This window comes from Vulpes vulpes, chromosome 7, assembly GCF_048418805.1.
Source record: "Vulpes vulpes isolate BD-2025 chromosome 7, VulVul3, whole genome shotgun sequence".
Classification (NCBI taxonomy): Eukaryota; Metazoa; Chordata; class Mammalia; order Carnivora; family Canidae; genus Vulpes; species Vulpes vulpes.
Window position 1 is genome coordinate 88,575,575 of NC_132786.1, and position 10,224 is coordinate 88,585,798.

At 37.3% G+C, this 10,224-nt stretch overlaps 1 protein-coding gene and 1 long non-coding RNA gene across 2 annotated transcripts in view; one reads left to right on the top strand and one right to left on the bottom strand.

Annotated features, from left to right (window-relative positions):
• The window catches only part of UMAD1 (UBAP1-MVB12-associated (UMA) domain containing 1), a 254,545-nt gene that overhangs the window by 238,697 nt on the left and 5,624 nt on the right, over positions 1 to 10,224 (top strand). The window lies entirely within an intron of this gene.
• LOC140599714 (uncharacterized) overlaps positions 1 to 10,224 on the bottom strand; it is a 101,861-nt gene that overhangs the window by 18,169 nt on the left and 73,468 nt on the right. The window lies entirely within an intron of this gene.

Genomic DNA, 10,224 nt, shown 5'->3' on the forward strand with positions numbered 1-10,224 from the left:
TTGTGTCATTCCTGGCACCTCTCTCACTATTAAACCTCATTTCCCATGAGTATCTAGTAGGCCAACTTCTACTGCCTACTCAGCCTCCTGCCTCCTTTCTAGTGCCATGGCACTCCTCTACTCATGCTATTTCTCTTTCTCGCACTCTTCTGTTCTGCCTATACACATTCTCTCTACTGCTCAGTGGAGCTCGATGTGTAGCTCCTTCATGGACATTCCCCAAATGAGATCATGTACCATCTCAGAACCCCAAATGCATTTTTATTTTCTTGTGGGTTCTTACCCTTGTTTTTTGAGGAGACTATGGGTAGATAAGTGAATCTTAATATTCTAAAATCATTAGATACATCAGGGCAAACTGATAATTATATTTATTATAAAATCCATTTTACACAGCAAGTTCTCCATAAATACCTGACTTCCAAACATTGTTCCAGTTATTGATCTTAAGTGATTGACCATCCATACCTGTCTCAAGATCTTCAACACCAAAGTAAGATATGCTGTCACCACTGTCATCAGAGATTTATTACCCTTTCTTCCTCCTTCACTTCTTTTCTACTTGCTGTTTTCATGTGTTCTTCAGTATACAAATCCTACCCTTACCAGATCTTCTCCCCCAAAAAGCTGACTTGCTATCCTCCTCTGCTGGGACATACCTCTAACCTCTATATTCGACCTTGCCCTATTACTTAGAGGGAAGAGTTTGTTTTTCCCACTTTTCTAAAAATGGGACTCTTCTTGTTACCAGCCATGACAGTTACTAGATGGAGCTGTTGTTTTGCACCTCTGTGAATGAAACCTTTAGTGCAAAGGATGAAAGTCAACAATATTCATGAATTGGTTTAATGGGCAGTCCGGGTGGCTCAGCAGTTTAGCACCGCCTTCAGCCGAGCACATGATCCTGGGGTCCCGGGATCAAGTTCCACATTAGGTTTCCTGTGAAGAGCCTGCTTCTCCCTCTGCCTGTGTCTCTGCCTCTCTCTCTCTCTCTCTCTCTCTCATGAATAAATAAATAAAATCTTAAAAAATAATAAAAAGTATTTGGAGGATGGGGGACTTCATAAGACATGTGTCTGATTCATTGATAAGTTAGACAACACATCCCAGTCCTAGAGAAATTTTTGAAGCTCATGATTGATTTCAGAACTGTTTCATCATCATCAGAAATGTTTATTAAGCGCCTCCTTTTCTTCTTCATTATTTGCAACAATTTAATCATATATCACTTTAGCTTAGAATTGAAGAATAGTATTTCTCTCACTTGAGGTGCTTAATACATTCTGAACAGATCGATAGAGGGATGGAAGGATGAATGGTTAAGTGAAAATGTCCATCATACCTGCTGATAGTCAGTGACTGACCAATGAGAGTACTGTTTGCTTTGAATTGTACAGTAGATCCTGATCATAGTTTTAACAACCAGTCCACCCACATACTACTACATTCCTCCTTGTAACAAAAGACCATTGACAGGGTGAATGTGATGAGATGCTATTCAGTGTGAGCAGTAATAATTTTAACTTACATTTGCTGAATTCTTCTTAAATACTAAGCACTCTTCTGAGTACCTTACTTTTTAATTTTATTTTACCTTTTAAAACTCTACTATTGCCAAAAGGTAGAAACAACTCAAATGTCCAGCAACAGAGGAATGGATAAACAAAATATAGATGCAATGGAATATCATTCAACCATAAAGAGGAATCAAGTTCTGATACATTTTGCAATGAAGATGAACCTTGAAAACATACTAAGTGAAATAAGCCAGACACAAAGGACAAATATTGTATTATTCCATTTGTATGAAATATGTATAACAGGCAAATTCAGAGAGATAGCAAGTAGATTAGAAATAACCAGGGACTTTGGGGGTGGAGGAGAAGAGATGGCAGTTATTGTTTAATGAATACAATATTTCTACTTGAGGTGATAAAAATTTTTGGAAATAATGGTAATGGTCACATGGTTAATTGGTACCACTGAATGGTTTAACCATCCTTAAAAATGGTTAGTGGCAAATTTTATTTATGCATTTTTCCATACTAAGAAATTGTGGAAAAACCCTATTATTAACATAATTTGAAATGTAACTATATCAGGAATATTTAAACAAATAGAAGTTATATATTCTAACATAACAAGAAGTATAGGAGGGTTATATGGCATTGATTCATGGTCTCAACACTATCCAGGCTATTCTTTCAGCTTTCCCTAATGATAGCAACATGGCTGCAGAACTCTACATACTGCTTTTATGTTCAAGATAGATGAAGAAGGGGATGACAATAGTCTAATCTTTTTCTTGTATCAGTAGAAAACAAAAGCTTTTCTCATGCCCCCAGTAAATTTCCACCTATATCTTACTGGGCAGAACTGTGCCTCAGGCTATCTCTAGCAACAAAGCACAGGAAACTGTCAAAAGAGGCTTTCCAGATTCTACCAGGGAGGCAGCAAGGAGATGGGTTGGAAATATCTGTTAAGGAATGAATGTTATATGGCACAATGACAAAAATGAGGAGCAGAAAGTTTAAATCAGAGTTTCTCAACCTGGCAGTTGACATTTTAGACTGGATAATTCTTTGTTGTAAGGGGCTGTCCCATGTCTTGTAGGATATTTAGCAGCATCACTGGTTTCTACACACTGGTTTCTAGATGCCAGTAGTTCCCTCCCCCCAGACCCACTTGTGATGATCAAAAATGTCTCTAGACATCGCCAAATGTCTTGGGGGAGAGAGAGCCCAAAATTGCCACCAGTTGAGAACTTCTGGGTTAGGTGATTGGCCAAAGTCTCATTGCTGAAAGATGGTGGAGCTGAGGTTTGAACCCAGGACACCTGAATTTAGAGCCTTTCCTCTTGAGGCCATTCTTCTGACCAGCCTATGCAGTTGAGCAAATGGCCTTGGATCAAATGAATTAACTTGCCAAAGACCGAGTTAATGAGACACCCATGAATTGCTATGCTGACTATCGACATGCTTTTTCTGAACACTTGTCATTTGGCCACAACCCTAAAGTTACAGTTACAATTTAGAAGTAATAGCAGGTATATGATGGAGAAGCAGGGATCAAGTAGCTATCCGAAACATTCTAAACAGGGCACTTTGGTTCTTAGGAAAGCAAAAATGTCTTGGATATTTAAATGGTTTGTGGCCCCCTAAAACTCTGCCCTACCCAACAGATCTTATCTCTGTATTTAATTTCTCTATAAGGGAGTATTTACTTGTTTTCTCTTTGAGGGAGCATAATGGAAAAACATGTTAAGAAACACTGCTATAGCCTAAGGAACTAGGTGGAGCAAGGAGTATGTTCTAGAAAAGATGAGAAATACTATTACCAAAAATGAGATGGTGTAGAAGATCTAGAATGTGAATGGTGAATGGATTTTAGGAATCCTGTTGGGTGTTTTCACTAGATGCATCCCTTTAGCTACTGTTCCAGTCATCCCAATTAATTCACTTTCATCCCAGTTAATTCACTTTCATGTCTCTCTCTTCATGAATATAATAAACTTTTATATTTATCTCTTTTTATCATCACATTAGTTTCATTGGGATATGCCTTTCCAACAAATGAATTCCCCCCTCTTCTTCATGTCTTCATTATTCAAAGAGGCATCTCTCTAATGTTTTTAGGAATAAAAGTGTCTAGAAATACACTCATGGTATTAAAATTTCTTTGAGTCATCAGCTAATTATTCACACCATAGAATAATAGGTGAGTATAGGGAAGCAAACAAGCTTAAAAGCCTAAAATTCAATAGATCTAGGTTTGATCCCTTGACCTTGAACAAATTATAGAATCTCATTGAATCTTCATTTTCTTCTCTGTGGAATGGGCATAATGTTTACTTCACAGTGTTGAGATGAGAATTAAAGGAGGTATTACATGTCAGCTGCTTGGCAGAGAGTCCAATGTAGTCAGTGGCCAGTATGTGGCAACTCCTGGAATAGCATCTATAAATAATATTTAATAAATCCATTTTTTGCTAATAGAAAAAAAGGATAGCAGTAAAAGAAAGGACTGGCTCAAATCAAAGGGATAGAAAAGGTTTCTCTTCAACCAGTGTTTGGCTCAGGACAGGAAGGCAGGATTGACCTTACATGTTCTGAACCAAACTGTGGTTCTTTTCTAGCACAAAGACAAGTTGCCTAAAGTTCATCTAGGAGAAAGGCAACAGTGGGCTCTATTACCCTGATATTCCTTCCCAGAGCTGATGCTGTCCAGTGCTTAGTAACCAACCACTTATCAACACCCTTCTTTAACAGATTTGTAATATGGCACTTGTCTCTCTCTCCTCATGACATTGTAAAGACCACAGCCATTCATTCATTTATTCCTATTCCACGTAAGGCAGAAGGCGGCACAGTCCTTATCCACACAGAGCTACATTTGACCCAATGCCAGAAGAGCTTTCTTATTTCAAACCCTTTGCTTAATGCTAAATACCCAGTACACACTCAAAAAATAACAATGGTTTATCTGTTGCTTTGTTATGCTTCAAAAAATATAAATTTAAAAATGCACCATAACAATGTAATGTGTTGACCTTAGGAAAGTGGGTGTTCATTGTTGCTTATCTGAAGTGGGTGGTTTGTATGGACTAGCTATCCTCCTGGATACACAATTTAGTTGTCTATTGATTTGGGATAATAACGTGTTCAGAGTATACTTGCTTTTTATGATGGATCAGATAGAGGTAGAAACTAGATGACTTTTGAAAGTAACTGTTGTTTCTACTTTTTAAATCTCTTATGTGAAAATAACTTTACTATTTAATTGAAACTTCTTCTGTGAGTTACTAAAGCTGTAGATGGAGTTTTGGAGAAGGGATATGTAATTATTTTCCAAACCCTACTTTTGACACCTTTTCCAAGCTGTTAAAATAGATGTGAGCTATTAACATTAAGGAGATACAAGAAAATATTCCACAGCTTTATTTTATATTTATGACTTCATCTGGCTGTAAAGCAAATGGCTCATGGAATATTGTAACAGTCACTTTTATATTGAGAGTCCTGGTTTAAAATCACTATAGCAGGTACTACCAATGACTTTATTTGCTAGGAAAGCACATATTCCAGGCTAAATTTTGGCCTAGGGAACTGCTATTAACTCCAATACATGAAGAGTCACAGGATAATCTTACAAAATGTTTACAGCTAAGCACTGTTTTTTGTGTTCTCTGGGACTATACCAGATTCCTTAAACAACCCCTTCTCACATAGAAGTTGCATTTGGCCTGAAATTGCTACTAGTCCCAGCTGTTTGACTTAGAAATCTTACTTTTAGCCAAAAATTAAATATAAAAAAACAAAAATTATGTATATAGACTCATCTCTTCTGAAACATAATTTTCCTTCAAATCAACAAATTCACTTCTTCTCCCATTCCCTCATAGCATTAATTTTATTATATATCAGATCTTTTTTTTTTTTTTTTTTAATTGCAGGAGTGAAATTGTCTAACTATAAAGTTGAAAGCACAAAACTCATGAAATGCTAGGGCTAAAGTTCTTCCAACACCAGTAAATCCTCCTTATGGCCCTTTCTGCATACTCCAGTGCTCATTTAATAACCCAGCTAGACATCCTCCATCCTTTATAGGAAAACATTAATTTTTGGTTTCCTGGCTTTGACATGATTATGTCAAGTGTTTCTTCTACTTGGGAATTTCTGGTTCATTTTTTTTTCTTTCTACCTTATCCCATTTATTCTAAGGCAGGATGGGTTTGGAGAGAATTTATATTGAAGAATATACAGCCCCAAACTGAAATACCATGGGATTCAAGGTAGGTTTTTTTTTAGATCCAGGAAGATGCTGTTTGTCTAAATTTATCCATCCCTTTTGATTTCTTAGGTATGGTAAGGAATTCTCATATCTCTGCTATTGGCTTTGTGATCCAGTGAATGAACAGAGATGCTCAGAAAATGTCTCTTAAATGAATCTAATAATAGGAGCGCCTGGGTAGCTCACTTTGGTTAAGCATCTGCCTTCTGCTCAAGTCATGATCCCAGGGTACTGGGATCGAGCCCCACATCGGGCTTCCTGCTCAGTGGGGAGCCTGCTTCTCCCTCTTCCTCTACCTGCTGCTCCCCTTGCTTGTGTTCTGTGTCAAATAGATAAATAAAATATTTTTTTAATGAATGTAGTAACAAATATTCTATAGAGTGTGTATTTTATCCCCATATCTCACCTCATTTGACATACCATACCAATTTGATTTCTGCCTGGTGGATAGTGCCTGGGCAATGTATCATTCTGGTTATGACTTCCAGTATGCATGGGATCAACCAAGCCAGAGAGGAATTATTATTTTCTTCTATAAAACAGAACTTTATTGTAGCACATTAGTATAAATATAAAAGGAACATTCTATTTAGCGGGCCACCTGGGTGACTCAGTCAGTTAAGCAGCCATGTCTTGATTTTGGCTCAGGTCATGATCTCAGGATCCTGGCTTGAGCCCCAAATTGGGCTCTGTGATCAGCAGAGAGTCTGCTTGAGATTCTCTCTCTCCCTCTCCCTCTGCCCCTTCCCTCACATGTGCATGTATGCTCTCTCTTTAAAATAAATAATCTTTTTTAAAAAAGGAATATTCTATTTAATCAAAAATCACATAATAAAGCCTACACTCTACATTTTAAACACACATTTGGAAAAAAAAAGTCACATGTAGTTGTTAAGGCTAAAGAAATACAGTTGACCCTTGAGCAACACAAATTTGAACTGTGCAAATCCAATTAACGTGGAATTTTTTTTTCGTGGAATTTTTTTGTATACAGTACTGTAAATGTATTTTCTCTTCCTTATGATTTTCTTACAACATTTTCTTTTCTCTAGCTTACTTTATTGTAAGGATAACAGTCTATATTACATATATAAAATATAAGTTAATTGACCATTTAGGTTATCAGTAAGGCTTCAAGTCAACTTAACTATTAGCAGTTAAGTTTGGCAGGGCGTCAGAAGTTATACCTGGATTTTCAATGGTGTGGGGTTGGGCACCCACCCTTAGCCCCCACAATAGTTCCAAAGTCAACAGTACATGCATCTCGGTTACCTCACTAACGTTAGTTGTTCAGTCACTGTGATTCAAATTCAGTATCTTCCTGGACTTTAGTAGATTCCAACCTAAGCCTTCCAGGACTTGTCCATCTGCATTTCTTTGAGGAGTTTTCTAAAAAGCCTTACATCTCTCCCTAAAAACAATGATCTTCACCTGCTGGTTCTCAGTTTAAAAGGAAGAAGAATTTTATTTTTCACTCCAAGAATAAAGATCTATTTGCTCTCCTAAACTGCTACTTTCTCCTCTAACCTAAAACACACAGAAAAAGTTCAAAGAAAAAGGTGATACTACTAAACCTCATCAAAAAGAAATTTCACTGCCACTTCTCAGATCTCCACTTCTCTGTATCTACTCTGGCTTCAGTCTGCCTTATTTTTAAGACAAATCTCTTTCCTCAAACCCCTTAAAAAAAAAAAAAAACTTGCTCATAGACAACATTACAATGTATTTAAGTAGAAATAGGAGATTGTTTTCCATTTGTTACTGTCATGTTTACAGAGCATTTTATCTGCCACAGTTATTTAACAGCTTATTAAACTTATCCTAAACATAGCTCCTTGTAAGGACATTAAGAACCTATCCTGGTAGCTCCTTCTGAGGAAATGACAGCAAAATTCCCCAAAATGCTGCCTGCTTGGAAATTCATCTAAAAGTTTTGTGCTGAGGAAGTGACATCGAGTGTTTGGCAGCTTTGAATGTGTTCCTCTCAAGAGGCTGCCCATGTGCAGAGTTGGCAGGAAGGGACCTGGACAGGCATCAGAAGCTCCTCTAGCCACTCAGAATTAGAGGTCTTGATGGGTAAGGGAGCAGTGAGAAGAGGAAAAGGGAACGGGTTGATTTCATGCTCTTCTGGCTTGCCTCTTGTCTCTAGGTACAGCCCAGAGATGCTCTGGCAGGAGTGGGAGCAGCTTATTAAGAAAGGCCTTTGTCCTTGCCATTCAGATTTGGGTGACAGACGCAAAATAGGCAGGACTTCAGGCAGGTTCAGAATAATCTTAATATTCTGAAACTTATTTTTGATTAGCACACTTGAGGTTTTATTTATTTTTTTAATATTTTATTTATTTATTCATAGAGACACAGAGAGAGATAGAGGCAGAGACACAGGCAGAGGGAGAAGCAAGCTCCACGCAGGGAGCCCGATGTGGGACTCGATTCCGGGTCTCCGGGATCACACCCTAGACTGAAGGCAGTGCTAAACTGCTGAGCCACCTGGGCTGCCCCACACTTGAGGTTTTAATTGTTTGGAATTTTTTAGACAGAAATAGGTGGATTTTCATTCATCCTATGATTGTTTTGAGGAAGCCTTCATCCCCTCCTCACAATAAAACACTTTCATTTTAATACGTAATAGTATTTAATTTCATTTTTTTCTTTTAAAGAAAGATCATCATTAGGAATGTCCACAAGGAAATCATGGGAAATAACAAAATCTTTCAAAATCTGTTTTTATGTGCTGTTAGAAATAATCATGTGAAAATTTTTTTAACTCAATCATCCTGGAAAAAATTTGTGGCTAAGGATGATGTGGAAAACTTCAACATTAAAAATAATATGCTAAGTAATCCAAAAGGGAAATTAATTTTCACTTCGAAGGTGTTCACTAGCACAAACACTAAAATAATGAGTGAACTGAGTCTCCTGAGAAAATGCCAACTGTTCCTGCTTCCCACCGGGCTCTAGGTGTAACAAGCTTCTCTCACTGGCCTAACTTCTGACTCTGTGTCAGGAGACTTACGAAGGACATGTCTTTCAGCAATTAGAAACAATCTATTGTGTTATTATACACCGACTTATCCTAGTGTTAAGTCTCTCAGCATTAGCTGGTTTCCTGAACAAGTGCAACTATCATTACTATTGAAAAATAACAATAGTAACACCAGGCAACTCAGACTGCAAAGGTTGTTTAAATTGATGGTATCCCCTAAGAGCAGCAAATGTGACAGAGTACTCATTCACACCCAGATGCAGAGACCAAACCCCTAGGGGACAGCTTTGTTGGAAGTTTCAGGGCAATAATTTCCCTTTTAGGCTTAGCAGATTATGTGTAGCATAAATAATTTAAGTTCTTCTTTTATAACGTTTCATGTTACTAGATAAAAGGTAGAATCTGAAAAAGAGAAACAAAGGCCTTGAGCTATCCATCAGAGGAATAATCATTTACTGAAAAATTAGAAATTGACTCTGGGAAAGGCTGTTACAGAGTTGGCTTGTAGAAACCACCTTCTTCTGTGTGCCCTTCCCTTCAGGTTGCCTTATCTTAGTGCCTCCCACTATTTAAGGTGTAGGCATTGCCACTCCAAGCTCTACACCTCAAGTATTGCCCGTAAAATTTACGAATATCTTCATCTGTTAGTGTTTTTCAAGAGTAGTAGCAGATGTGAACTATGCTGTGAACAACATTAACAATACAGATTTTTAAAAGGTTCACAGTATCCGCCCCCATAAAAAAAACTCAGTATAATTATATTCAAATGAGTGTCCCATTTAACTAAAATAATACCTGCTTTTTGGGGTGCCTGGGTGGCTTGGTTGAGCATGCAACTTTTGATAAGCGGAGCTACATGCCAGAAGTTTTCTGGGGGTGGAAGTTAAGGGTGGAGTATCAAAATCTAAATGGGAGAGAAAGTTAAAGGAGAAAAAAACCCTCTAAGTACATTATATTCCCTTGCAATGTTAACTTAGAAATAAAAATTAAAGACACTAAAATGCTCCAGGGCAGGGGGTGGGGAATGTATGAAAACTTTAAAAAAGGGATATATAATGATTTCTTATAGCTAAGCCACCTCAAAAGAACTTTAGGAAACATCTCTTTACCCAAATCCTCAAAATATCTAAAATGAATTTTAGGACATAAACCTAATTGTTTTATGTTTAAAATACTTCTCCTAAACAAAACTAATAAAATAGAAACTATAAGATAGGATTGCAGAAATCCTAAGGTAGCTTCTAACAGCTATTTGTAACTTTGCTGGAATGTTGGTATATCAGACGTGTGCTTCTACTTCTTTCCACTCAGGTTCTCTGGTAACAGTCTCCCTTAAATTGAAATGACTGCTTTAGTGATTGTCTCTAGTTTTCCCCCTTGTTCTCCCTGGACTATATTATCAATTCTATGCTATGTTAAGAAACTGTTTATGTTGAAAGATTTCCTGA